This window comes from Thunnus albacares, chromosome 7, assembly GCF_914725855.1.
Source record: "Thunnus albacares chromosome 7, fThuAlb1.1, whole genome shotgun sequence".
Lineage (NCBI taxonomy): Eukaryota > Metazoa > Chordata > Actinopteri > Scombriformes > Scombridae > Thunnus > Thunnus albacares.
The window spans coordinates 3,289,251-3,316,856 of record NC_058112.1 but is presented as its reverse complement, the minus strand read 5'-3'; the positions used below and the strand labels follow the sequence as shown (position 1 = coordinate 3,316,856).

Below are 27,606 nucleotides of genomic sequence, written 5' to 3'. Positions count from 1 at the left end.
GGTGATCAACTCACTGATTAATCAGCTAATGGTTGCAGCTCTAACGTGACCCCCGACTGTTCCTGACCTTTGTTTTAAGACAGACTTTGCAGAAATGATGCAGAATGTTGCTGTCGTTTTATTAATTAATTATTTACACACTCTAATCAACAACATAAAGAAGTTAGGGCTTCAACTAATGATTATGTTCATTATAGAAAAATGCCCGATCACAATTAACCAAAAGGTTATGTCATCACATTGTTTTGTCCACGATCACAATATGCAGTTCATGATCACGTCAGACAAAGCAAAGCAGCAGATTTGTCATTCTTGCTTTATGATTGACTTAAGCTTTATAAAAAAAATCGGGGCTGACAAATCTTCTTTTGATCAGCTAATCAACTAATTGACTAATCGTTTCAGCCCTTTTGACAGTTAACATATCAAATCTGTAATTCACACACACACAGCGAGGCAAAGCTCGAGCCTGGCACGGACTACTGGACATGAGACGTCAGCTGACAGACTAAGCACTGAGCCAAGAGGTCGCTAATAGGATTCTTACCTTTAAACCATGTGTACACACACACACACACACTCTCTCTCTCCTCATTATACTCCTGCTACACTCTGAGAATACCGAGAACAGATTTGAAATGTAAATCCCTTCTGTCGAGTGCCATGAATCTTCACAGGGTCTGTGACTGGTCGGCCATGGCAGCCCCCCCCCCCCCCCCCCCCCCGAGTCAACAAACTAACTGTTAATATATTGGCTTATATCTCAACACACATTCACACACAGTTCTCTTTTTATAGCAGCCAACAAGGCATCCTAAACTAAAAAAAAAGGTTACACACAAGTTCTACTAAATGCAGCAAGGGATGCATGATTCAAGATCTTGTAATAAAATATATCTGCAAAGAATTTTTACTCTGTGGATGGTTGTCTACATCATAACAGGAATTACAGTTCACGACACGCACAACAATCTACAACGGAGGTTACCAGTTCACAATTTAAAAACAGATTTGAAACTTGCAAATGTCTTCATGAAAGCTATCTCAGGGCGCCGCGTGTGTGTGCGTGAATTTTGGCTGCGACAGCGAATTTAGTTCGTAATGAGCTGGAGAAATTGTATGATGTGCATCCAGTTTAAACAGTGCCTGGAAAAGCCTGCAGTGAAGTATAGTTTATGGGCCTTCATGAAAGACTTGTGATACAAAAAGGCACCAGGCTGAGTTCACATTGTGGTGGCTCTAATGAGAAACCCCTCCAGCCTGTGAAGCCACATGCAGTAGCATTGGAAAAAAAAAAATATATGATGATACCACACAATGCTAAATGCATAGTGGGGGGGGGGAAAGTATTCTCCAGACACACACACACACACACACACACACAAGGACAAACACACACACACACACTCTATCCTATCATTTTAAACTACTTAACTTTCTCACACCCGTTTAACTCCTTTATTGATACGGGTATTGGAATCAATACTAAAAACCACTTAGTGTAAAACCAGAGCACACCTTGTAGTCTGCAGCGTACTGTACTACTGTTTATATAAATTACTGGAAATCAATTCAGTCTGACTTTTGTTTGTATTAATCTTCATTTGTTTGCCACTTCATTGATGGTTATCTGGTTTGTTTTGCCAATGGAAATCACATAGCTGCTTAAATTAATAGCTTCTGTTCCTGCCTATAAAAGCACACAATTGCTATTGGAAAATTGCATCACTTTTTGCTCATGGAGCAGAAAGAGGACACGCCATTTAAATTAAATCACTGTCAAGATTAAAGATAATAGATAATGTGTTCATTCAAACAGTTGTGTCATACAGACACTGTTTGAAGTGCTCTCTCTAGCTATGCTCTTGAATTGATTTATCTAACAGAAAAACTTAAGAAAATACCTTTCCAGACAACAGGGGCTACATTTGCAGCACTGTAAGCAGTATCATTTTATTACATCAGAGGAACACCTTTGGTTTATCGTTTTGGGAAATAAGTTTATTCTCTTTCTTGGTGAGAGGTAGAGGAGAAGATCCATATCACTCTCATGTCCACCTACCAGCACTGTAAACGCTGTGTCTACACAGGAACAGTGTTGAGCTCAACACACAATCACTGTCCACATTGTTGAAATGGAATGGAAGAAAATACAGCTTGAAGTGTAAAAATATTGTGGTTATGCATGAAAAGTGTGAGCGAGCTGTTACATGACCTGTTCTGTTCTGACTTAAAAAATGTGTTTGAATTGCCAGAAGCGTCGTAAAGCCCGCTAATTAATATGTCATATCTTGTTTGTTTGATCAGGATTTTGTTCTCTTTGGAGCGAGCCAGGCTAGTTATTTCCAGCAGTCTTTATGCTAATCTAAGTTAGGCATACAGATAAGCCCTAGTTTAAAGTCATACTATGCAGGATTTATCGGTCGGTGTTTGTAAACACAGCATTTAAAGTCGGCCCCTCCTCCTCCTCCTCCCCGGCTCAACGATACCAGAGCGAGCCGCGTGCAAGAGAGTGAGCGGTGCTGGCGGAGCGAGCTAAAAAAGCGAACGAAGAGAGCGAGCAGCGGTGGCGAGAACGGTCGCGAATCAGATAATCAGATAAATAAAACATTATTTTCTGATCGTTTCACGGCGGTTACGTTCTACAACACGAATAAACATGCCCACACCTCCGTACAAACCCTGCGGGAAGGTGCTGCATTGATGGATTTGGTGTGAATCCAACTGAAACACATGCTTATCCTGTCCGCTGAGGTCTCTCTGCTCTGCATGCGTTTGTGTGTAGCTCAGCCCCGCCCTCGGTCAAACAGACACACTGACAGCAGAGGAGCTGAACACAAGCAGCACTCTGAACACAGCAGAGGAGGGAGACGGAGAAGCAGGGGAGCAGTACATCAAAAAACAGCAATGTAACCTTACAGGCTGTTATTGTCTGGGGGCTACACACCCACTACCCAAAGGTCGATGCCCAGAAGTGTCCCAAACACAGCGAAATAATAAGAAAATACAGGCAGTGGGCTCTGTAGATATATACTCCACCACACACTTCTAGTGGCTCATAACTGATGATTGAGAGGGATTATTTTTGTATGAGTCTATAGATTATTCTTTAGGAGAAACCTGCATAGTAGTAGTAACCTTTAAGCATAAGCAGCCAACACAGTCAAGATGAACCCGCCACAAAAGATTCTTATGATTTACTTTGCCACTGCGAGCGAATCTACTGATCACGGCGATTCCATTGAAATGAATGTTGCTTTCATTTTTAATACTAGTGCGACCAGGCCCTTATAGTTTTCTTAACAGTCAATACTGCTCTCTTTTCTCTCTGTGCTTTTTAAAAGCAGCTATTAAAAAGCCAAACCAAACCAGATGAAATACCCTCTAATGTGTTTCATGAATACGTCAAGTAAAACAAGTGGACTACAAGCACCAGTAAACACCATTAATGTTTTCAGCTAGCCCACCGAGACCAGACAACATTGTAACGCTCAGCAAAAAAAACTATGAGCATTCCAGCATTTCCCCAAATGATGAACTCAATGCCCAAACTCCAGATTAGATTTCTGGGCAGTCACATGCCTTGTACTGCAGAGGGTGCTTTGGAATTTGAACTCAGCCGAATAATATAATTATAGATCACCGTCCTTCTCACACACCCTGATGATGTTCATCATATCATTAGAAATCTGCAGTGGCGGGACTCAGAAGCCCTTTCCAATCTTGTCTAATTAACTCATCAGGAAAAGCTTCAACTAGGTTAATCTGATACCCAGGGAGCAGACAAGAGTTTTAATAGAGTCACACAAACCTAACTGGGTTAGTCTCCTCTCCTCCCCTCTCATCCCCTCTCCTCCCTTCTCCTCTCCCCTCCTGTCTGAATTTTTTGATGGCACAGTCACTGTCACTTTCTGTCCAGAGGGATTTCGAACTGGGTTAACACACACACAGGTCATCTTATTGATACGGCCTCAAAAGTGTTACTTTCTCTCTCTTGGTGTGCCTCTCTTCACATGCGTGTACCTGCAACACGAGCTAGCTTAATTGCACAAGACCCTCACAAGTAACAGATGAAATAAGTAGACACAAGCATCATATTGATGTTCCCGTCACTGAAAGGAGAGCTTTGGTCATAGACATGCTGGGTATCAGACAGATGGGCTTGCTTCCAGTGAAGAACAGCATGTTCATGGATGTGAAGTAGATAATCAGAATGTTGGTTTTGTTAATAAATAAACGTGTGTGGTCTAGCAGATGCATGGTGGCCTGTTTGTTTCTGAGCAGAAACATCTGGACAGATGCAGGTCCAAAAAGTACACACTGTGAGAATACCCCAAGGTGCTTTTTTTTTGTATTTCACCCTTGTTCCAGGCAAAAAAAGGAACCGAAATTAGTGCTGTGTGACAGAAACTCTCCTCTTTCCACATATCTGTAGTTGAATCTGACAGAATCTACATTGTAATCATCCTCATGTGTTTGTCTTCTCCCAGTTAGTCTTTGTCCTCAATGCTACCCATCATGACCAGCAAAAAACACATCAGGCAGCTGCAGAGGCAAATTGCTGGTTTTTAAATGTGATTATGAATAGAAAATACATATTTTCTATTCATAATCACATGTATGCTTTGGTCCCATTAAAGGACCAGTGTGTGGGATTTAGTGGCATCTAGTGGTGAGGTTGCAGATTGCATACCGTTCTGGGCTACTGTAGAAACATGGTGGTGCAACATGGTGGGTTTAGTGGAAGAGGACCCGCTCCCTGTATAGATATAAAGAGCTCATTCTAAGGTAACAAAAAGACAACAATTGTTATTTTCATGGGATTATACACCAATTAAAACATACTTATGAATATTATATTCCATTTCTGCCAAGTCCACTAGATGCCACTAAATTCTACACACTGCACCTTTAAGTAGGAGAGTTTTGAGCAGTACAGCATTCTATTAAAGTTATAATCCTTAAGACATCTAGTTGATTTGGTGATAGGCTTCTATTGGTGGCAAAGTGCGTTTGATACTACAGGTCTCAGAGTTCATTTATCAACCACTGGGGGCAGCAAACATGGCTTCAGCAGCTACTGTGTCACACTCTGTTTACAGAGCAGCCAGACAAACTGGGCTGAGAGGATTCATCGCATCACGTTGACTTAATAAGAAAATAAATGGTTTCCATCATGCTGTGAGTAATGTGTTGCCTGACGAGAAGGCCGTTGTTTTTTTAGACATGTATATTGTTGATCAATGGCAGTCAGCATCCATCGCATTTCCTGTTACTTTCCTGCTGTCACGTAACAGCAGGAAAGTAACAGAGCTTTAATATGACTGTAGGAGAGCTATCAACAAACACGGAGGCTTCTTTTATTCAGACAAAATTATGAACAATACATGTATGAATAATTTCCTTTGAATCTCCTTCGCATATGTAGGTAATCTGAAACAAGTGTGACCCCGCCAGTAACAATGAAAACCACTACGTAGAGGAAATAACTGAATTTAAATACACTGAATAAAATAAACTAACTGTAAGGGGTTATAAGAGGTTATAAGGGACTATATAACTATAATGGATTTATGAAATTCAGCTTGTTGCATGAATATATATTCAGTGTTTTTCTGTAGGGTGTCATGAATTTAGTTTATAAAGAAAATGACTTTTAAATGCTGTCACAAATCCATTATGGCATTTGTTCACTGATGTGTCATGGTTTTTTTTTTTTTCTGATCATATCTGTGCGGCATTTGATCCGCTGGTACTGCATCATAGAAAGAGGCAAATGCCAGCATGATAAGGAAGGTCTGCAGGTGGTTGTTTGAGTCATTGGTTGTGACAGAGTCCCAGTTCTCCCCAAGTAGCCCCTGGGCAAGAGAAACTACCAATTTTATACCATCCTGCTGCAAAGACTCCAGCTGTTTTATGTAATATGGTGCAATGTCTGGCAGGTGCTTGCAATGTGTCACTGTGGTTGTATAAGAAAGCAATTCTGCTGTAAGTTTGGGAGATGAAGTGTGACAGGGACCACTCTGTCTGTCCAATGTGAGAGGTTGTGCCAGAGGTAAAATATGACTCGCTTGGAAAAGTTGGACAAACTAAGTTGTGAAAATTATAGCTTGTGTAGGCCTTTGCATATCTTTGTAAGTTTTGCACATCAACTCCTCACAATACACACACACACACACAGGAGAGTAGCCTTTAAATTTACTCCCAGTGTGTGTCTGTGTGTATATACCTATCTACAAGCTCCAGTCAGTCTGTGCGCGTGCTTAGTCACACCTATTATAGCCTCCCTTTTGTTCCAGACGGGTGGCAGGAAGGTAGACAGACCGATCCATCCATCACATCAGCTTACTGGTCAACTGAGGGCTTTGTTCTCTCAGGATTACGGTTCAGTCTTTAAATGTTTCTGCCTCACTCGGTAGCACATGTACAGACAGCCATCATGGCTCTTTAACTTCAATGATGATCAGATTTAGAGCTTTTAAAAAACCGTCCCATCCTGCAGCTCCAGCTAGCAAGCAGATGTAGCCGTCGCTATTTCGGTAGCAGCTCTACAGTTGCAATCATTACTGGTACCATGAAAATCACTGATCTGAGTCTTATGAGTCTTATACCACAACGCTTGTGAACATATTGTCACCAGAAATGCTCATGTCACTGATTTTTCATGCCTTCCTCTCCACTATTTTCCAGTTAATCTGATGAAGAATAAGCTGCCGGCTCTGTTCCTCTATTTTAGAAAAAGTGAGTTTCTTTTCTTTCTGTCTGTTTCTCTTTTATATTGCAACACAGAAAAGAGCAGTTCCCTGGGTTGCTGTCTGTCAAACATTCACTTCATCTTATCTGTCTCCTAGAAACCTTCTTATCTCTTTGTCTCTTCTCACCCTCTCATCTCTCTGTGGAGGGAGGAAAAGCACCCAAGGGAGAGCGAGGAAGAGCAAAAGGATCCCTCCTGCTCTATTTTTCAAGAAATGTGTAGGGCCGAGGCCTAGTTAATCGGCTTCCCCCGCAAAAAAACCGGAGAGGCTCCACTCGCTCTGAACCACCACCTGAATTCAAGACGTCAACACGTCAGTTTACAGTGGCTGAGTGAGCATGTGTGATGTGAAAACTGCTTAATCGTGTCTTATGCAAATGGAGACAGGTTGAGTTGTCACCGCTCTATTCAAATAACTCTAGATGTGTCCCTCGTAACCAATAGTAACCACTCTCTCAACACTCTGTGACCAGTGCAGCATTTGTAGCTTTTCTACTTCAAATTCTTGCAATATGGCTTCAACTTGGTCTCCTCCTCCTCTTCTAAAAGAAATAATTTTGGAAATGGAGTGAGAGTGGACAGACAAATGGTGTAAGTATTACTTTTTAAAAATTTTATTGAACCTTTATTTTACCAGGCAGGAAATGAAGAACAGTTTCTTATTTACAATGACGGCCTGGCAAGTGTTAGAAGACACTTGAAAGGGGGAAGGAGGGTAGAGGACAAGAAGAAGAAGAAGAACTGATCAAACAGAAGTAAACAATTACAAGTATCATGAAAAATATCCATAAGTAGGCCCTTAAAGGCAGAGACTGAGATGCACTTATCCAGGTTTAGTGTTTTTTGTAACAAATTCCAATCAATAGCAGCAGCAGACTGGAATGACAACAGGCCAAAGGATGTGTTATTGTCATGGCAACGCAGTTGAACTCTAATAGGTGAATTGAAATGTAACACATACAGTATGCAGAATTACTCAGCAGCTTTTAGTTGTTCCCAAAATGTTCGAGGTAAATTAAATCAGGACTCTGTACTGCCAGGGTGCAGGTTGGGTTTTAACTTTGGTAGGACATTTTTTGTCAGAGGCCAAAATAATTGTGTACGTGTACTGGCTCTCTGTCACTCTATTCTCTTTCTTTTCTTCTCTCACATAAAGAGCCTGACTCTGCAAAATGTTTACTGAATATGCATTTTAATTCATATTTAAAAATAAAAGAGCATAGACTGTCACAATAAATGTGTAGAAACCTGTAGGTAATGTGCAGCTCTGTAACTCACTGCTGGAAGGTTTTCAAACCTCACTTGAGATTCTGTCCTTCTTTCAGTTTGTGGATTTTGGCAACACAACTCAAGAGTTTCACAACAGTCACAGTGATACTCAAACCTATTTTTACATCATCTCAAAATCTTATATTTGTATTATTTTTCATTCAACTCCTGAACTTATGACTAGATCTTTCACTATGTCATCAGAGCTCACCTGTCTCTGTGCTGCTCAGGCTGCTGCTAATCAGCTAATCACATCAAATGATCTTAGTTTTGTCCAGTCAAGTTGTTTTCAACTCTGTGCTGTGACATTTGGAACATTTCAACTATAAATACTAACCACTTCAGATTCTCCACCTTACTGACTCCACTACTGCTGCTGCTCCCAGGCTGCTGATAGTCAACAATGCGTACAGCTTGAAGTTGAGGGTTGCCAGATCATCAGCTTGAGTATCCCCCATATCCTACTCTTTCACTCTTTATCATAATAGCGCACGTTTTTTGCAAAAAACACACAAACCTGGCAACTCTGCAGCTAGTCCTGGCGCCAGAGGAATGTAACTGGCTGGGAATTTGGTTTTTATGGGCGGGTTATCTTCAATTGGAAAGTGGCCCATATTCAGTCAACCTTTTTCATTGTGCATGCACTAAAAGTAGAGTTTGTGGCCAAATATTGTGTAAACTGTGTGATCACACAGTCAGTATTCACTGGGTTTGACCAGCCTACATTCTGTTTAACATTGACATTCAGCGTTTCATCTCAAGCAAGCCATTTGAAAAGATTAATTTCAGAAAAATAAGTGAGGAGATGTGAATGCTTCTTGATGGAGACACCATTTAAGTTACATAATGTAATTAAAAAAAAGGACCAGTTGAATATATACTGCATTGAACATAAGACAATTTCAGACGTTTAGGAGGACACCTACATGTTCTGTTTGTGTTTTCAACAGCTGCCGTCGCCACGACAACCACGACAACTATGACACATTGCCATAAAAGTCACCAGATAACACGGTCACTGGTTAAACCAAAGCGCCGGCTGGCATGCTAACCTCAGCTAGCCGCTTTAATTTCCTGCTCCAGCGTCACACGCCAATGAAAACTCTGAATAACAGTAACTGTTGCAAACAGAAGTTGAAAGGCTTAATCAGACTTCTTAGAAACATTAAGAGATGTCAGAAAGATTAAAGAAAGAGTGAAACTAAAAGTTTAAAGGCGACAACTGTTGCTGACAACAATACAAACACTGCAATTCCTGCTCCTGCTTAGGAGCAGCAGAATACTAAACACAAGGTGATGTCTAACTTTGCTCTAAATCCAGACACCACAAGTGGACAAAAAAATGAACAAACGAAGCAGGAGTTTTTTTTCCTCTCTGTGAATTTTATTTTATTTTTTCGGTCCCCAAGCCTTGGGGTCACTTTCACCTTGTTGCGCCTGGGGCTTGAGCCCCTGTAAGCCTGTGCATTAAAACAGTGTTGATACTGATTTCTCCTGGGAGGGCCAAATTCCTGGATGGGCGGTCCTGGACCCCAGGGCCCCCCCCCATAATGCTGGACTGATCTTATGTTAACATTATGTGGAGTTAAAGCAGCTACATTGTTTGAGATCAGTAAAAATATTGGTAGGGACATTCCAGCAACACCTTGATATTGGTAGGGACATGTCTCTACTGTCTATACCCAAATCTACACCCATGCATATGACTCTCATATATAAAAACCCTATTGTGTAGTAAATGTAATTGTCATTTTCTGTGCTTCTAATTACCGGTGATGGAAATGCTATGCCTGTTGGGACATAATGGTGTATTTGCTTTGATTAAGCTGTTACAAAATGATGTCAGACATGCTTTGGTGTATATTACTAACTCTATTCTTCCTATTATCAGGGCTAGAGTTGCTTTGTAGACTCTCATCCATTGAGACCAGCCTTTTGAAAACTGCCCATTGTTCAGTGTGTGCATCCACACCTCAAAATATTGACTATACTCCCTCAACTTATATTGAAATAGATTCTCTCACTGGCTGACAATGCTCCTGGCTCACAGAGCTGATTCTTGGTAATTACAGCTGTTAATCTAAAGTTTCTTTTCTCTTCCCATATTGGTTTACCTTAGACTGAAGTGATAAAGCAAGCAGAAGTGCAGCCTTTATGTTGTGGCTGATAGAAAAACTGATTAATGATCGGTGTTGGGCAATAAGTCATTACGTCTACTGTACGCAGTAATGTTGAAGTATAGAGGAAATGTGACTTCTTGCCATCTGTGTACATGGCTCATAAGGGATAGACGCACTTGTAATAGTAACATTGTTTATAGAGTGCAGACTAGGGTGACCAGTATGTTATTCATTATTAGGGCAGAGCATCATATAGCACCCAGAGAGCCCAGGGGTTTACTGAGGCAGGCTTACCAAGGAGTTTGCTTCAAGGGCTGAATTCCAAAGCAGTGTCATCCCTGCCTGCCTGTGTTTGGATGGATAGTCTCTGCAGCAGTAGCAGCTGGCACTGGGCCTCAGGAAGAAGGACTCTCCTCCTCATCTTCCCTTTTGTATTCCTCTCGCCTCTCTCCTTAGGACTGAAGACTAATGGAAAGAAAAGGAAGGGAGGGTGAGAGTGGAGGAACAGCCTAGAGACACTAGCGGGGAGATTAGAGAGGAGAGAGACAAGTGGTTGGTTCATGCTTTCTGTGTGGATGAAAGTGCAGGAGCACCGTACGAATGCAGACATGCTATCTGTGTGCTTTGGCAGCCCTGTTTCTTGCACCACCTACAATGATTGGGTATCTGAAAACTTGAATACACAGGCATTGAGTCGATTTAGCTCTACACATCTCCAAAAATAAAAAAAAAACTCTTCCAGCATCGACCATTCACTAATCCATATCTCCCTCAGTTACTGCCGCTACACCTGCCAAGCTCTCCATTCTTTCACTGCCACACATGAAATTCATAATAACAATGGCAGATTTACTATTTAAGGCAAAAAGTCTACCAGCCAATGATCCATGTAGAGGAAATTTAAATGAAGAAACAACTTTGTTGCTGTATTGCAGGGTAGAGCTAGCTAGTCCTAGAGATTTCATTGTACCACAACCATTTTTGGCTGTTTAGCTTTCAGTATGTTTTCACTTTTAACGTTTCAAAAGAAAAGGCCTTCGGGATGAGGACTAACTAATGAGTTTGGCGAACGCAGCGCTAACTTGGGTAATGTTGCCTGGGATTATTGGAGTGTAAACTTTGCCAAAACTAATGAGCAGGACAGAGCTGCTAATGTTACCCTAAACTATGATAGCATCCTGAACCAGCATCCACACAGTGGGGAAGTACAACACAGGCCAAGTGCTAGTCGTGAACAACACAACTTGTAACCCCACACTTACGTTAAAGCAGACAAGCACACTGTTGAATTCATTCTTAACATTTTTGCTCTCGTGTTTTTGGAAAGCCTAAAAAAAGACACCACCCTCCAAAGTCTTTGGAATAAATCCTTACACACTGGAGCCGCAATGCCTCAACACATGAAGAAATCCAAAGCTCTACAGACCTGCTGTGCCTAGTTATAAATTGCTTAGCTATTATGGGACAAAAGCTGTTTGGTTTAATGTATTGTCGTATGGCCTCGATAGTTCCAGTTTCTTATTCTTGAGCCACTCCCGGTTGTAGCCTTTTTCTGCAACTCTTGGAGGTTCAGATGGTACACAATTTCACACACAAAACAGCAAGTGTAAGTGCTGTTCCCATTTTCGAAACAGTCAAAAACTATTAAACAAGTTTTCCATCTGCATTTTCTGTCGGACATCAGGGATGTTAAGCACTAAATGTCCCCGTTGCTAAACAGCCATCACCAAATGGGATTTCATGCTCACAGTGAAATACAGTTTCTGCCAATGTAGCAGAACTATTCTTCGACAGTATGAAAGCTGTGAACAGGTTTGAACAGGTATGAACAGTTTGAAAGGAATAGGGGATCAGCCATATAGGTCACGCAGTACTCACCTAAATGCAAATTACAGAGCGAATTACAGCGCGGAGCAGATTAAAAAGCAAGGAGGAGAGAGAGAGGGAGGGAGGGAGGGAAGGAGGGAGAGAGTGTGAGAGAATCTTCTAGAATGATAAGCTCGAAGAAAAAAGTGAGGTGAGAGAAGAGGCGGGGGTTGTTGAGATGCAGGAGGTAATCAAGACCTAAATGTAAGGCAGTGTAGCGAGTATGACGAGGGTGTTAGAGACAAAGTGTTGGCATGTGACACGGTTTTGTAATGGTAAATGGAGTGCATTTCTATAGCGCGTTTCTAGTTTTCTGACCACTCAAAGCACTTCACACACTGATCCAGAGGCTGCCATGCAAGGTGTCTGCTCATCAGGAAGAGTTTCTAATCATTCACACACACAGCACAGCCTTCAGGAGCAATTTCAGTATCTCGCCCAAGGACACTTCCACATGCGGATTGGAGGAGCCGGGTATCGAACCGCTGATCTTCCAATTAGTGGATGACCCGCTCTACCTCCTGAGCCACAGCTGCCCCTAATAAATAATCCACAGAAACGTGAGAGAAAGAAACCATTCTCAAACTAGAGGGGATAAAAGTGTGGAAGAGGGGGAGAGGAAAGAAGAAGGATAGCTGTAACTTATCTGTGCTTGCGTACATTTTCTATGATTCACACTAATTTATGTTCCCCACAGTAGAATACTTTACAAAAATAACCCATCTTAAACTCGTGTGATGCGTGACTGAGTAGAATTTCCATACAATACTCTGGAAAATCCCATTTGTACGGGATTTTATATGAAATCCTACCACATGGGACTTCTGTAGAGTCAAAGACAATAAGAAAGAGAGATGATGGGGGGACAGAAAGAGGTGAAAGTGAGTAACGTATGGGAAGATGATAAAGGGGTGGGGGGGGGTAAGGAAAAAGAGGAGAGAGGAAGGAACGAGCGGGGAGATGAAAGCAGGAGAGAGAGGTGATTGTTTTTGCCTCTTCACTGCTACCTTTATTTAGCTGCTGGAGAAGAAATATTGTAAGTGCTCTTTAAGTGCACCCATTTTTTCCCAATGATTGGACAAATGCGATGCTATCCAATTCAGATACAGGGTGTAACGACCCATAAATCCCCCCCCAAAAAAAAGAAAGTTGAGTGAACAACTGAAGAGACAAAGCCATGTCCTTTTACTTCAGAGTAATGACTCGGTGGTCAAGTATATATCAGAGTTATCAGATTTAAGACAGTAAAGAAGTTGTGGAGCTATCAGGGAAAACAAAAGGCAGCTGAATTTGCTTCTACATCAACGAAGGTTGGTGTACAGATGTCACAGTGTTAAGTAAATACTGCAGCCTTATCTTGGAGACATTGTTCATAAACTTCCTCCCTTCTAAGAACCGGCTTTCTTTTTCCAAGGGGTGGAGAACCAAGTCGTTAACTGTGCATGACTCCAGTTTCCTACCAATGTTATCCCCAACTTCAAGCACTTCACATTCCAACATAGGTAGTGCAACATAATGCTAGTTGCCACCCACCATAAATCGGTAAAAAGAAGAACTTTAAGCACAACAACAATGGCGGACTACATCACAGCTTTACTTTCTCTTGTATGTACTGTATACTGTCTACTAAATGAATGATTGAGTATGCTATTACCAGCAGACAGATCACACTGAAGTATACTCAAGCAAGACATGACTGTATCACATGACTGACGGCCGTCTCACCCGGTGTTACTTAACTGAAGGATCTGAGTACTTATTCCAACACTGCAGGTCACAGAATCTGATGGGTCACCAAATATGATGTAACACCGGCCAGTGGCCCCTTCACATCTCTGAAAAAAATTGCAGCAAATTTCCAAACATGCATTATTTCAATAAACTGACCACATATCAGGAATCTACGTGGTTACTTTCTCGCCTGATAAAATATTAAAACCTAATAAAGTGACTTATTAAGGGCTTTCAGCCTGGCTGGACACAATGCATTTTGGTTTTGGTCATGATAATCCTGCCCACAGCCCCTGACGTAAACTGTTCTTGATAGACCAGCAAAGTGTTTGTGCCACTCTAGAACTTGTTTTCCTGGCTGAGACCCAGTTCTTTGGCTGTCAAAACGTAAAGAAGTGGTTAGAGATTAGGCATCAGCTTTGAACTGCCTTGGTCGGAAAGGGGTTAGAGTGGCTAAAAGAAGCTACACTGAAAAGCTGAAAAACAGGTTTTCAGCCAGTGACCCTGCATCAGTGTGGAGAGGCCTGCAAGACATCATTGTTTGCTGATACTGACTTTGTCATGTGTTGCCAAGTCACTTATAGGCCAGTGTACCTGCTGTCACTTGTTGGAATTACTGTCAATAGTTTTCTGAAAGTACACAATAATCTGTTTTGTAGTCAAAGGACAGGCTCACAATTTTTCAAGTCTGTCCTAAAACAATAGTCAGGTGTCCAAATGAACACTGACACATGTATTTCTCACTGTCATTATTCCTCCTGTTCACACTGACCATTAGAAGATCCCTTCAGAATGTACTTACAATGTAAGTGACGGAGGACAAAATCCACAGTCCTCCTTCTGTGCAAAAATACATTTGTAGGTTTATCTGAAGCCAAATGAGTCAAATCAAGTCAATATCTTTCAAAGTTACAGTCTTTTTAGTGCCAAAGTCCCTCTTTTTGTTACTATACTTCCACTGCAGCTGAATAGGGAAACGCTGTCTGAGGAAGCACAAAGAGTGAATTTTACTAATAAGACTGTAAATGTGTCAGAAATCCACTTTATTTAACTAACTCTGACAACTGAAGCCTCAAATTACCCCAGATAAACCTTTAAATAGAGGACTGTGGATTTTGTCCACCATCACTTACATCATAAGTGCATTATGAAAGGATCTTCTAATGGTCAATATGAACAGGAGGAATGATTACAGCAAGAAAAACCTGTTTCAATATTCATATGTGCACCTGACTGTTGTTTTAAGAAGTACTTGAAAAACTGTGAACTTGTCCTTTTAGAATTTCACATTTAGAATTAAATTGCTGATAAATAATTGACTGTGCTGTAAATATGCTGGGAAATGTATACTACAAGAAATCAGCTGCTGCTGTCTTACAGTATATTTGCCAGTTGATACAACAACCTAAACTGTACACATGTACTTAATTTGGGCATTGCTCTCTCCTCTTCACTGCTATACATTCAGTTGAATTCAACGTTATGCCAATACGTTGGTAATACACTTGAACTGGATTATGAAAGCAAGGTGTTAAGAGCTTTTAAACATTACCTCCCTGTTTCCTTTCTTTAGAGATGCCACCATTAGCTTTGTTGTTCTCAGCTCCTTCCTCATTGTTATTTTAACAATGGTGTAATTCAACTCTATAATACCCTGAGTAATAGAGGCTGATGAATTGCAAAACAAGGAAAAATCCATTATAACATTTTGTTTTGTTGCCTCTGATTAGGGAAACACAATGACTCATGATGCAACCATGTAATACACCCCAACAACAAATCACTTTAAAGTCATATCTCTAAATGATTAATATCTTACCATCTTACTGTTCTTTAAATGACTGTATATAATTAGACTTAAGTATATTAAATAAATGGTTCACGGTTTTTGACTGAGCATGTGCAGCTGCAAACAAAGTGCGTCTTGTAAAGTGCTATCCTGTGGTGATACCTCATCCTACAGCGTACCTACCGTTCTGGTTTCAAGATGTAAATGATGTTGGATAAATGGGACATGGCCTCAGATGAAACATCTCCTAGTCAGTGTGAGGCATTGTTGCGCGCTAAATTAAAGCTTTGCGTGTTAATGGCTTCTGTTTTTCAGTCTTTTTGAGGTTGAACATGTGTGTGTGTGTGTGTGTGTGTGTGTGTGTCTATCTGAACTGGCTTCAGGCAATGCAGCCGCCAGTCTGTACAACATATTTCCTGGCTGATAACATTGTTGCAAGTGCATAAAATACATTACATTTGGTAATTTAGTTCATGGGATAAAAAAAGGTGTTTTAGAGCAGCATTAATTGACTTTTTTGGGCCACTTGAGGGCAGCGAGAACATATTATCACCTTCTAAAGTTGTTATGGAAAACATGCTAGAAAAATTGATCAGTGCAGCTTCAAAGTAAAGTGCAGCTTTCATGGCTTTTCCTTTTGCATGAGCTAATTCCAGTCGCTCAAACAGAAGCCAGCTCATATTATCTATCGCTGGTTTAAGGGTAAAATTACAACAATATGTGGGAACATGAGGGAGCAATAATCTCACAGCATTACAGTGACATGATATGACTATCATGTAAACAAACAAAGAAGAAAGTTAGTGATTGGTATTTTGCATTTTTGTTCAGACTTGATAATGATCTGTTTCATTATTTTGCTAAATCTGGCTGTAATCCTTGTCCTTCCACAGTTAGGCATACACCCTAGCTCGAGGGGGGTGATTACCCAACCCTTGATATTAAAGCTTTCCCTGCACAATAAAAGAACAGCAGGGGTAATAAAGCCACTGCTGCAAACAGAAAGCTGAGTTTTGTCTCACGGTTTGCTTCAACCATATCTGTGAGCTCTTTGGCGCCTCCTAGCAGCGCAGCGGGGAAGTGAACGTTCATCTTCTCCATTCAGTCTGTCCTCAGTAGTAATTTCACACATTTATTCTCACCAGCTCTTTTTTCTCTGTCTGGCAAAATTACAGATAAAGCATGCTTACATGACACACAAACACATTCACACAACATTAAAGACTCTTTCACATAAACAGCCACACAATTACTCATTTGAATTCCACCAGCAGAAAGATGTCAGATGTGTTTAATTGGTCACTGGGGAGCTAACGGATGGACCTTTCCTTTTTCTTTTTGTCTCCCTTTCTCTCTCTCGCTGTCTGACTGTTTCGCACTCTTCCTCCCTTCTCTCTGTTTGACTGCTGATTAAAGCCCCAAACTCACTGAAAACAGCAATTCTTAATTCAGACTCACCAGTGAAAACACTCGGGTGCAGCTACACAGAATACTAATAATTGATTCAAAATAGGCTGACATCTCAAATTAATTTCCTGGGTGAATGTCTTTTTGACTCCTCCATTTAAATATGTCACTTGCAGTCTTAGTGGAGCAATAGGAATGTTTTATCTGCAAAACGATTTTGGCAGTTGCAACTGTGTTTTGCATTCAAAGACTTGACACCCATGAACAGATTAGACAGCTAATGTTGTACAGTTGTTTCATGTTAGATGAAATTAGGTAAATTGAATATGTTTTATAACATAACCACTATACAAGCATCTCTTTATAGAGGTCAGGATTGCTCTTTGCTGAATGATACCACCACTGTTCATATCAAACCAACCACTTGCCTGTTTGTTGTGGTGACATGCCACCACTGTTGGCGGTGCTAAAGATAGGTACTGAAACCTCGTGTGTAATGACAAGCAAATAATACCTCTAAGCCAAATAGTAGTAATTATTCAAGTGCATCACTATTTTAGCTGTTTACTTTAATCTTAGCAAAGAAAATATTATCTAATGAACGCCCATTGAACGTCCCATTGACCCCTGTTAGAAAATGTCATTGACAGTTACTGTATGTCCTCACTGTTTTGGAAGCATGCTACTCCTTGAACCTTGTGTTATTATTCCTCAATATGTTAATTCCCATCTGGTGTGATTATCTCTGTGACTCTTTGTCAGTTTTGGAGACCTCTGGGAAAACTACTGTTGACGCTTTCATTTCCAATGCAAAAAAGTTGCCACCTACTTTGTTAACTTTTAAACACCTGCGTGCCCATCATGACAGGTGCTTATTGTGCAGCAAAGCAGCCTCAGCAAACTTTGTTACAAAAAGTCTAGACTGTATCCACAGAGGTTTGTAAAGTCTCTGAATGTGTCAGGATGAATTTCAGGAAATGTGTATAACCATTGCATTCAATATAATGGTTTATCCGTTTATATATAGACACACAGTGTCTAGTGTTTCAGTGTTTCACTAAGCAAGAATAGCTTTATTATTGAAGTACACACAGATTTATATATGATATTGTCATATTATGTGGATAGAAAAAAAGAATTTGCAATCTTCTTTAAAGTGATAATCAGGATTCAAGTGGTTTCTGGACAATTTAGTATTCAAGATGAACAAGGAATGTTGTTACATACAATATACAACAAATATAAGATATGACATGCACAAAACAGATGATTAAAGTCATACATTTAGCACAGACTATTTTTTCAGGTCTAGACTATATTCTGAAGTGATCTTTTGCCATTGGACCCAGGCTCTTCTAATTATAGTCCTGCTGACAGTCCTAAACTTGGAAATTGCACTCATCAATTGCGGAGCACCGAATTATTCAAAATGCTGCTGCCAGAATCTCGGCAAAGACAAAGATGAGACACCACATCACACCCACCCTATCTGACTTACACTGGCTTCCTGTGTCAGCTGGAGTTTATATGAAAGTTCTTTGAATTATCTGTAAAGGTTTTAATGGATTAATCCCCTTAAAGATTTCTGACTGGCTGTGTTTTTACAGCTCAGCTCACCCTCTGGTTATATCTAAACCCTAACCCTAACCCCAACCCTGACCCTAACCCTGGCCCTAACCCTGACCCTAACCCTAATGTTAAATCTAAAACCTGTGACCATTCCTGCTTTAGGTATTAATACACAGAACTATGAAAGACACTACGCAGGGATCGTAGTGGGGAAGACACAATTTAAACTTGCAACTAAGATGTAAAATATTAACATTAAATGAGAATAACTGAAATAATCCTTGCACCAAATATCTATCAGAATACACATAAAATGTTTGTTCTTTTATGTTTTATGCTTTTAAATTATTCATTACATTTGTTCTTAAAAATTTTTCAAAAGCTACAATGTGACTGTAAAACAATGCATAGCTTTTATGACTGAAAATAACAGTTATTTTCATGTTTAATGACTGTCTTGATTTGTCAAGTAATCTGTGTCTGACCAGTCCCAAAGGTAACATTGATAAGAAACAAAAAAACAAGTCAAATCCTCATATTTGAGAGGATGGAACCACAGAATATTTGGCACCAAATCACTCAAACAATGAATACATTATTACTTGTCTGTCGATGAACTCCTCACTTAATCAACCAATCATTTCAGCTCTATGAACTTTGCTTGTGTCTCGACTCGACTCAAACAACAAATAAGCTGTGTTTTATTCGTTCATATACTATATATAGCAAACACTCTGCTTTGAATAGTAATTTGCATAGTGAAGCTCAAACATCCGAGTGATGTAACAATAAGCAAAACACATTTCTCAGTGGAAGCATTTGATATGTTGTCTGAAATATCAAGATTACAGTTCACCAGCAGCTCTCAGGTGATTTTGCAAGACAGATGAGGGATTGGTTGCACTTTTGGGACAGTAGTCCAACTACTCCAGGTATGATCAGTCAGGAAAAAGATCAAATGGATTTTAGATGGGTCATTTCACCAGAGGGTCATTTAATACAGTGAAGATGAAGTCAAGCTGTCTTGGAAACATTATGATAAAGTCAGAATAAATGGTTGGTCTTAAATGAAAATATTTTATCTATAAAACATTTAATCAGGACATATGGAAAGGCTTATTAAGTAGGAGGAATGTGGATTTTGAAATTGCATAATGAAGCTCTTTTTGCCAATTAAAATTTAAGGACTAGATTTTTACAGTAATTTTGTGTAATCAGAGTGGCTGTGTGACACAATTAACTGAAGGCAGGAATGAAAGAATAATCTCTTTCTATGGGATTCAGATATTGGGTTTCCATGGCTACAGCCCAGTTGCAGAGCGAGTCTTTTCTGCTTGCAGTTTATAAAAATGGAGACACTTGAATTTGATGATAAATAAGCTATTATCTCCTTTTCAATTTGACTGCTCTTTGACTTTGTCTAGAATTATTTTCTCATCTCGCTGTGTTTGATTTAATGTTTCTCCGTTTACTGTGTCACTCCACGCAAGTCGTGATTTTCTGTGTCTCCAGATGGCAAGCAACACCAAATCAGTGGTGTTTGCCTCAAACACATGGAAGCAGAGACAGGAGATCCTGCTTGTTGCTGAAGGTGTTTCATTAAGATAGATCAAGAAAGGCCTTTTAACTTTGCAGTGAAAACATCTAGATCAAAACTCAAATGTTGTTTTCAGACAGGAGACTTTGGCAATGTCTTAGGTGATGACTTTGACTGTTAGCTTTGCACCTCCCACTTAAAATATCCCCTCAACAAACTTAAAAATCTAATAAGAGCACTAACAAGAGTGACGATCACACCAGAAGTCAAACATCTCCTTGTTATAATCAGTTGTTAACTGTCACAAAGTATTCTCTTTTTCTCTGAAGTACACAAGAATATTTAAGGTATTTTTGTATTATTTTTTGTGCAATGCATTTAGCCTTTTATCTACCTGCCCATTCAGTAAAAGTAAGTAAGTAAAGTAAGTAAAAGGCTGTAGTTCTTCTAATTATGATTTATGCAAAAGTTTATGAATGAAAAACAGTAATAGCAGGAAATTTGGAATATAATCATGGAAGGATTTAGATTTGCTCACACTTGAACTCTCGTCAACTTTCACATCTGAATTTGAGCAGTTTACCAGTAGCGAGCCATGTTGACAGTGCTAACCTTTGTGCAAACGGACAGCCAGAGACTCCAAAACAGAGGAAGATCTTGTACCTTTTTAGCTGTGTGTCACCATACAGTCTTGAATGGTTTGCAAACAGTGACGAAACAGGAATCAATGGTACAAATATGTTTTTTGTGTGAACTTACCCTTTTGTAAGTATCTGAAACTTTTTGCCCCCTCTTAAAAAACTCTTAATTGAATGAAAGGATGTACATTTCTGAGAACAAAATGCTCCAGTACAGAGAAAATGGAAAGGAGCTCAAATTGCTTTGTTTTCATTTTTCATTTTATTTTTAGCAGGAAAAATAGCAAGTGAATGACAAAAATACCAGCAGCAGCAGGTCTGACTCAGTCCAGAAAATGTTTTGTAGCAGGTTAGTGCAGTTGCACACAGTGAGGACGGAGCACGAAATATAGAGATCTGAAGTGAAACCACAACTTCTGGGAAGTAAGAAAACCTCATTCAAATTCCCCTTCACATTTGCAATAATGCAAATAACTAAAAGTCCAGGCTTGGAGCGTTCATATCATGTGGTTGACCCCATGTCTAGATAAGAAGGGTAATTTTCAGCTCTGCTCAGTCCACTGTGTGGTCTTCTTGTCTCAACAACAGTGCATTGAGTCCATTAAGGTTAACAAATAGACACAGATGGAAACTAAACAGACATACTTAAGGAATAAGCACTAAAGTTTACTTTTACTCTCAGTTTTGTTTTTGATTTTTAGCGCAGCATCACTCAGTCTTTGTTTGTTGAAGCTGTGTGCACTGTAATTGAAGAAGAGGTGACATGGTTGCAGATTGTAACCACGGTAATGGTGGAGAGGGACGGAGAACAGGTAAAATATTCAAACAGACAAAAAAGACAAAAGTTGTGGATGCAAAGGAAACAAGAAGATAGGTGGTGGCAGACCGTATTGGGGACCTGTAACAACTGAAGTGACTGTGTTATATTGTTTCTGACTCACGCCATCTGCAGCAGTGATTCAAATAGAAAGAGTTGATGGAGGGGAACGGTGAAAAACAATGACAAATAAGACAGCAAGTGGCGTTATGAGAGGGAAAAAGTGGAAGAAAGCAAAGAGAGAAGAAGTGATGGAAAATGGACTAGAACCTGTTTGAGCTTTGAAAGAATCAATAAGATCAACTGCTATTGACAGACGCCTCTACTGTGAAGACAGACACTAGAGAGGGAACAAGAGGGGGTAATGATGATGTGTGTAGCGACAGCATCATTTTTTATTGTCATAAAAACACCGTAATTACAGTCACGATTGGAGGAGATGAGGATGAACGAGCGGACCGGGAATGAATCAGAAACAAATGGTAACTGGAGGAGATGGAGGGAAAGTGGGTGTTGGGGGGGGAGTAGATCATGAGAGAGTGATTGGCATTGAAAATGGTCAGTACCAAGATAACAGCTGCTTAATAACAGACGTTTCGACTGCAGGATTTTGCTGACACCTTATTTTTAACTAATTATGAGAGGAGAGTAGAGGGGAGACGGAGAGAAAGAGGATGCGGGTCAACTAAGAACAAGATTTGACTCATCCAGGCAGGTTAATGGCAGGCTGGCAACAGCGTGCTTAGTGACAGCAACAGTTAAGGTGAGTAATTTACATAATTAAAGATGGTAATTAAATGTGAAGCTCCTGGAGCTTTACTATGTTCCTCCTTTTCTACTTGTTTATCATCTTTTCATGGAATGCAGATCTGTCAGACTGACACTTTCCTCAGGCAAGTCTTTAATGTCACTCACTATTCTGCAGCAGTGCACAGACATGTGGAGTAAAGCCGCTATAGGAGGTCAGCTCTGTGTGTATGTCAGGACTCACTGATACATAAGCACACTCGGGTGCATGTGGCGCGGGCATTGAGCAATGAGTGCCTGAAAGCTGCTTGCGAGGGGATAGATTCGTACTGGAGTTAGTCATTGTTTTGCTAAGTCATTTTACACCCTCACCAGGAGAATGAAAAGAGGAGGTAAGACTGAGTGGACTGAGGGCGTCATAGACGAGAGCACTCAACAGGAGGTAGAGTGAGAGAACCGGCACCTGTTAAGAGCCATTGTTACAGAGAGGAGGCTGGCAGGAGAGCATTGGGTGATAATTGCTAGCTGTAAAAAATGTGATAGCATCAGCCTTCCAGGAATATGAAAGGACAATAGGTAAGCCTAAAGCAGACAATGGAGAGAGCCAATATAGAGAATGTGGGTGGAAATGAACGACAGTTTAAAGTGGCGAGCCTCTGTTAAAGTTGAACTGAAATCAATGCAAGAAAATGAAATGTTACCGTTTTAAAAAGTAGGACAAAAACCGGACAGAATACAAAACACAGAAGTCAAGTTGACATACTGAGAGCTGCTCCCAATATGTATAAATGTATTAACACCTAGACAGGTGATGTCTTTGGGATGATACATTTGAGCTGCAGTATGCTGGTGTAGGACTCTGCTCGGAGTTTGCACTAACCTCAATGCATTATAGATAAACTGTGTTTTCTTGCATAGTAATGACTCGCGATTGCGGTGTAGAAACGAGCATTTATTCAGTGGAAACCTGGCGCGATAAATCATTTAACAGAAGATTTCATTGACAGCTGTGTGGACTCTTAAGGACATTACAGATAACAGTGGGGAAACATAGCGGAAACACTGACAGCTGTTTTTATTTACAGCCGCCACAGTCAACAATTATCTGCATTTGTCCTTCACTTTCTCAAAAAATGAATAATGAATTCAGTGAAGAATGCTCTCAGTTGCATTGAGAGCATTTCTCATTAAAACCAAAGGGGCATAGGCCAGCTTCATGCTCAAGTTAATTGTATCTCTTGGCTTCAGTGACAAATGGAAGGAATGCTAACAAGCTATTGCACAGAATCTGAAAAAAATGAATGATGAAGTGGAAGTGAAGTGGAAAAACTAGCCAACTAAAGTAGCAGAATTATAACTGAGAACTTCAAATCTGCAGCTTGTTAGGACTCAGAATACAGCTGCAGTAAACCTCTGTCAGTTCTGTGTATGTTTCATGTGTGTTTATGTGCATCTGCATGTTATTTGTCAGTGTACTTTTACACCCAAGGGGATATAGAGTGATAACAGCGAAGTTAGGAAGAAGCACCAGGACAGCCATGACTGTGGTTCCAGGTGTAAACATGCAACTCTCTGTCATGGAGCATATGATATATACAGCAAATATAGAAATAGAACATAAAAAGAAAGAAATATGTCAAATGGGGGGAAAGCAAAATCTGTCCTGGTTTCCTAACATTGATTAGATGGGTCAAGGTTGGGGACTCTGTGGTTTGTGTTGCTGTAACAACCCTGCATCACTTGGTGGCTGCCATGGCAATGCATCAAAAATAGAGTTGTGCAAAACAATCTTTCAGTGCCGGGTGAGTGGGTTGGTACGTTGGTAGCAAGAAAATGAGGCAGACTGTCTTCATAATGTAATTAGTTATCACATCCTCTTAAGTGCAAAGGGATGTCATGACATGCTGGTACACACCAGAGAGAACAGCACACAAAGGGATGCTTACTAAGGATTTGTGGATCTTTTTTAGGCATGAAAGACTCAAGTTAAATTTTTTCTTATATATTAATGAAGAATCGCACCGAGGTTTTGCACACAGTTAAATGGAAGGAAATCACAGCTGAAAATTGCATGCTCGGTCTCATGCAATATGTACTGTAAGGCATCCTGGTGAAAGGTGCAAAATATAGAAGGGGGAAATGGAAATTTCAAATATCTGCTACACCTGATTTATATAACTCCTGGCTGACCACTGCGGCAGAGGAAACCGTCTGAAATTCTGGGAAAAGCAGAAGTAAAGTCTGTGGCACATTTTTACTAGACTCACACATAAGGAAAGAGACTACAGCAGAGAGAAACAGAGAGAGAGAGAGAGAGAGAGAGGTGGTGAGACAAAGTCTAATTAGTAGGGCTGCAACTAACCGTTCTTTCTGTTATCGATTAATCTGCCAACTATTTTTTTTGTCTATTCACCATCAGGAAATAGTGAAAAACGTCCATCTGAACTTCCCAAAGACCAAGATAATTCAATCAAATTGTTGGTTTACCCTAACTGATAGTCCAAAACCATGAAAAATTAATTTTACTATTGAATAAGACAAGTAGAAGCAGCAAATCCTCACAGGTATAAGTTGAATCTGGAACTGAAACTTTTTGGCATTTCGGTTGAAATAATTAATCAAGATAATTGCAAAATATTCCTCTTGCCATCGACTGCTTAATTAATTGTTTCAGCTCCACTTAGTTTAGACAACAAAAATAGTTTTGTGTCATCAATAAAAGAATGTTGCAGCAAATTTAAAGATGCATTAGAAAGTCACCTTACTGTGGCTCGACATTTATCACTGCAATAAAAAAAAAACAAGACAAAAGAGCATTTTGTGAGAAATAAAACTTCTCTGTTTTCCGCAGTGGTCTCCTTCTTGACTTTAAATGGCTCATAGTAGGTCCAGTCCGGTGTGTAATGATTTATTCAGCCAGTAATACTTGCGTAGGCCTGTTTACAGCAATAATCTCCTCAAATAACTAATTCAATGACTCATCTTTTTGTTACTTTATATGCTTCCTCTGGCAGGATGAGTATTTGCTCGCTGATCTAAAAGTGTCTTCTATTTAACGAGTACTTCAACCAGTAACCAGTATTTTTCAGAAGCAGAAACAACTTTCTTTGGTGCCCCGTTGCTTTCCAGACACGCACAGCACGCATCGAAACAACCCAGCGTCAGATCTTATTCAGTGTCACTCAGCGCAAATCCGATGAACTGTCCTCTTTGGTGGACTGGGTTCATTTACATCTTAGTAGTCTTAGTAAATACCCTGCCAAACTGAAAAATTGCAGTGGAGCTAAATTTCGCACCCTGATGGTAATTTGCGGTGGGCTGAGTAAATATCCCCCACAGAGTCGTGCATGACGGTCTGGTACATCAGCAGTAAACACAGCAGCAAGCAGATCTGAAAGGAGTTTATATGGAAGGTTTGTTTTTCTGCTTAGTATTCTCATCCGACTCTTTCAGTCTGTGTCCTGTCAGTCTACTGCAATATTTCCAATCCAGCATGGTGACATTTTGTAATGAATTCAGTACCAATCAACAGACACACAAACAGGACAGAGCGAGAGTTTGTTCCATGTTTGACCTTGTCCCCTTTTTGGTGGAATGTCTGACGATGAAACAGGGTTCAAATCGGCGAGACGGAAAAGAAAAGTAGCGATGGGAGTGTGTAAGAAGCAGCCAAAAGAAAGAGACGGTTGCTGGAGACAAATAAAAAACAGTTTGAGGTGAATCTGGTTAGATTGAGCTAAGAGAAGAGGAAATGAGAATTAAAAGAAAGGGAAGAGGATCAAAGTGGGAAGCTAAAGGAGAATTAAAGAAGTCAATGCGGTCGATGAGCCTAATGGCAGTAAATGACATTCTGCCTTTTATCTCTCTTTCTCTCTCTCTCTCTCTGTCTCTGTCTGTCTCTCTGCAGGTTTTCCATGGAACAGGAAGCCAGACTTCAAGCCAGTCATGGCCATCAGAAATCCCTGAAGGACGCATATAAAGTCGCAAACACACACACGGACATTTGATCATGGAATAAACTACTTCATAACTTTACTGGGAGTAGTGGTTCGTGCCTTAGGGTCTGCATGTTAGACAGAAACACACGCACAGATCAGAAAACACCGCAGTGGAAAGACACTTGGGTCGGCGTGCGTGAAGGTGAGGAAAGCAGGTGTTTATCGGGCGTCAGATGAACATGGGCAGGGCAGACAGCTGGCAGAAAGTGGGCACTGTTGGGGTCCTACCCTCGGATTACAGTTTAGCAGATTAGAGCTAAGCAGCAGTCACCTCAAGCTCACCAGCCCCATGAAACTTATGCTGCTGGCCAAACACACACACACACCGCCACACATATACACACACACACACACTGGCACAGCTGTAAAACACAATTAAATTAGTGCAACTGGCAGGCGGTGTGCAACCCTAGCTTAACACTGTACAGGGATTAAATCACAAGCACAAAGACGTGCACACATACACACACTCTCTGGGCTACAGGACAGATGCTGCCCCCACCCTTCCTCCTGCCGTCCTCTCAAAGCCAGCTGGAGAGAAGATGAGATTTGGGGCTGATTGGTTTTGTCTTTTTATCCATCCTACCCTCTCCGCAGCATCACTCCATCCGCCACTCTCGCCTTTCCTTGGTGCAGCCTCCTCCCCGGATGAACCAGCATCATAAAAAATCTTTCTGTCGTAAGAACGTCGGCCAGTCTGCTTGTGATGCTTTGATTACTTCTCCCAGAGTTCTTTTTACTTTTATCTTTGCTTTTGTTTTGTTTTTTTTATCTCTATGGGGATAGAGCAGAACAGTGAAAAGACTTCTTGATTAGTTGTTGGACTTTTTTTGGTGCCTGTACTGGGAATCTTGAACATTGATTGGATAGCATATCAGTCAGACTTGGCAGAACCTCTCAGCTGCAGCACTGACATCTAGATGGTGATATTGGGAGAACGCTGTACTCTCACTGGCACTGCATCATGAAGTCTTTCCGCCACTACGTTAGTGTTTTGAATTTTTTTTATCATTAAGATTTCATCAGTCACCACAAAGAATTGAAACACTTTTTAACTCGACTTTTTAAACTTTTCTTTGTGTCTGAAAAAAAAAGTGTGAAGAGGAACAGCAACAGAGGAGTCCTTTAAACCCAACAGAACTGATTTTCACCCAGTAGCTTCAGTGAAGCAGGCCGACACAGACAATGGACTGAAAAGGGTGAAAGAGGAGAGAATAGATATTGAGACGGGGAGAGGAAAGAGACTAGGCGAGGTGAACCTCTAGAGGAATGCAAATAGAGGAGTTTAAAAAAGGGTTAGTGGAACTGCGAAAACAGCAGTTAGCAGAGGAGGAGAAAAGAAAGAAGAGAGTTTTTTTTGTCTT

General features: G+C 40.5%; 1 long non-coding RNA gene across 1 annotated transcript in view; it reads left to right on the top strand.

The window, feature by feature from the left end:
* The window catches only part of LOC122985751, a 34,230-nt gene extending 6,710 nt beyond the window's left edge, over nt 1-27,520 (top strand). Inside the window, exon 2 of the long non-coding RNA XR_006404180.1 lies at nt 26,152-27,520. This is a non-coding gene — a long non-coding RNA (uncharacterized LOC122985751). The remainder of the gene's footprint in view (nt 1-26,151) is intronic.
* The last annotated feature ends 86 nt before the right edge of the window (nt 27,521-27,606 follow it).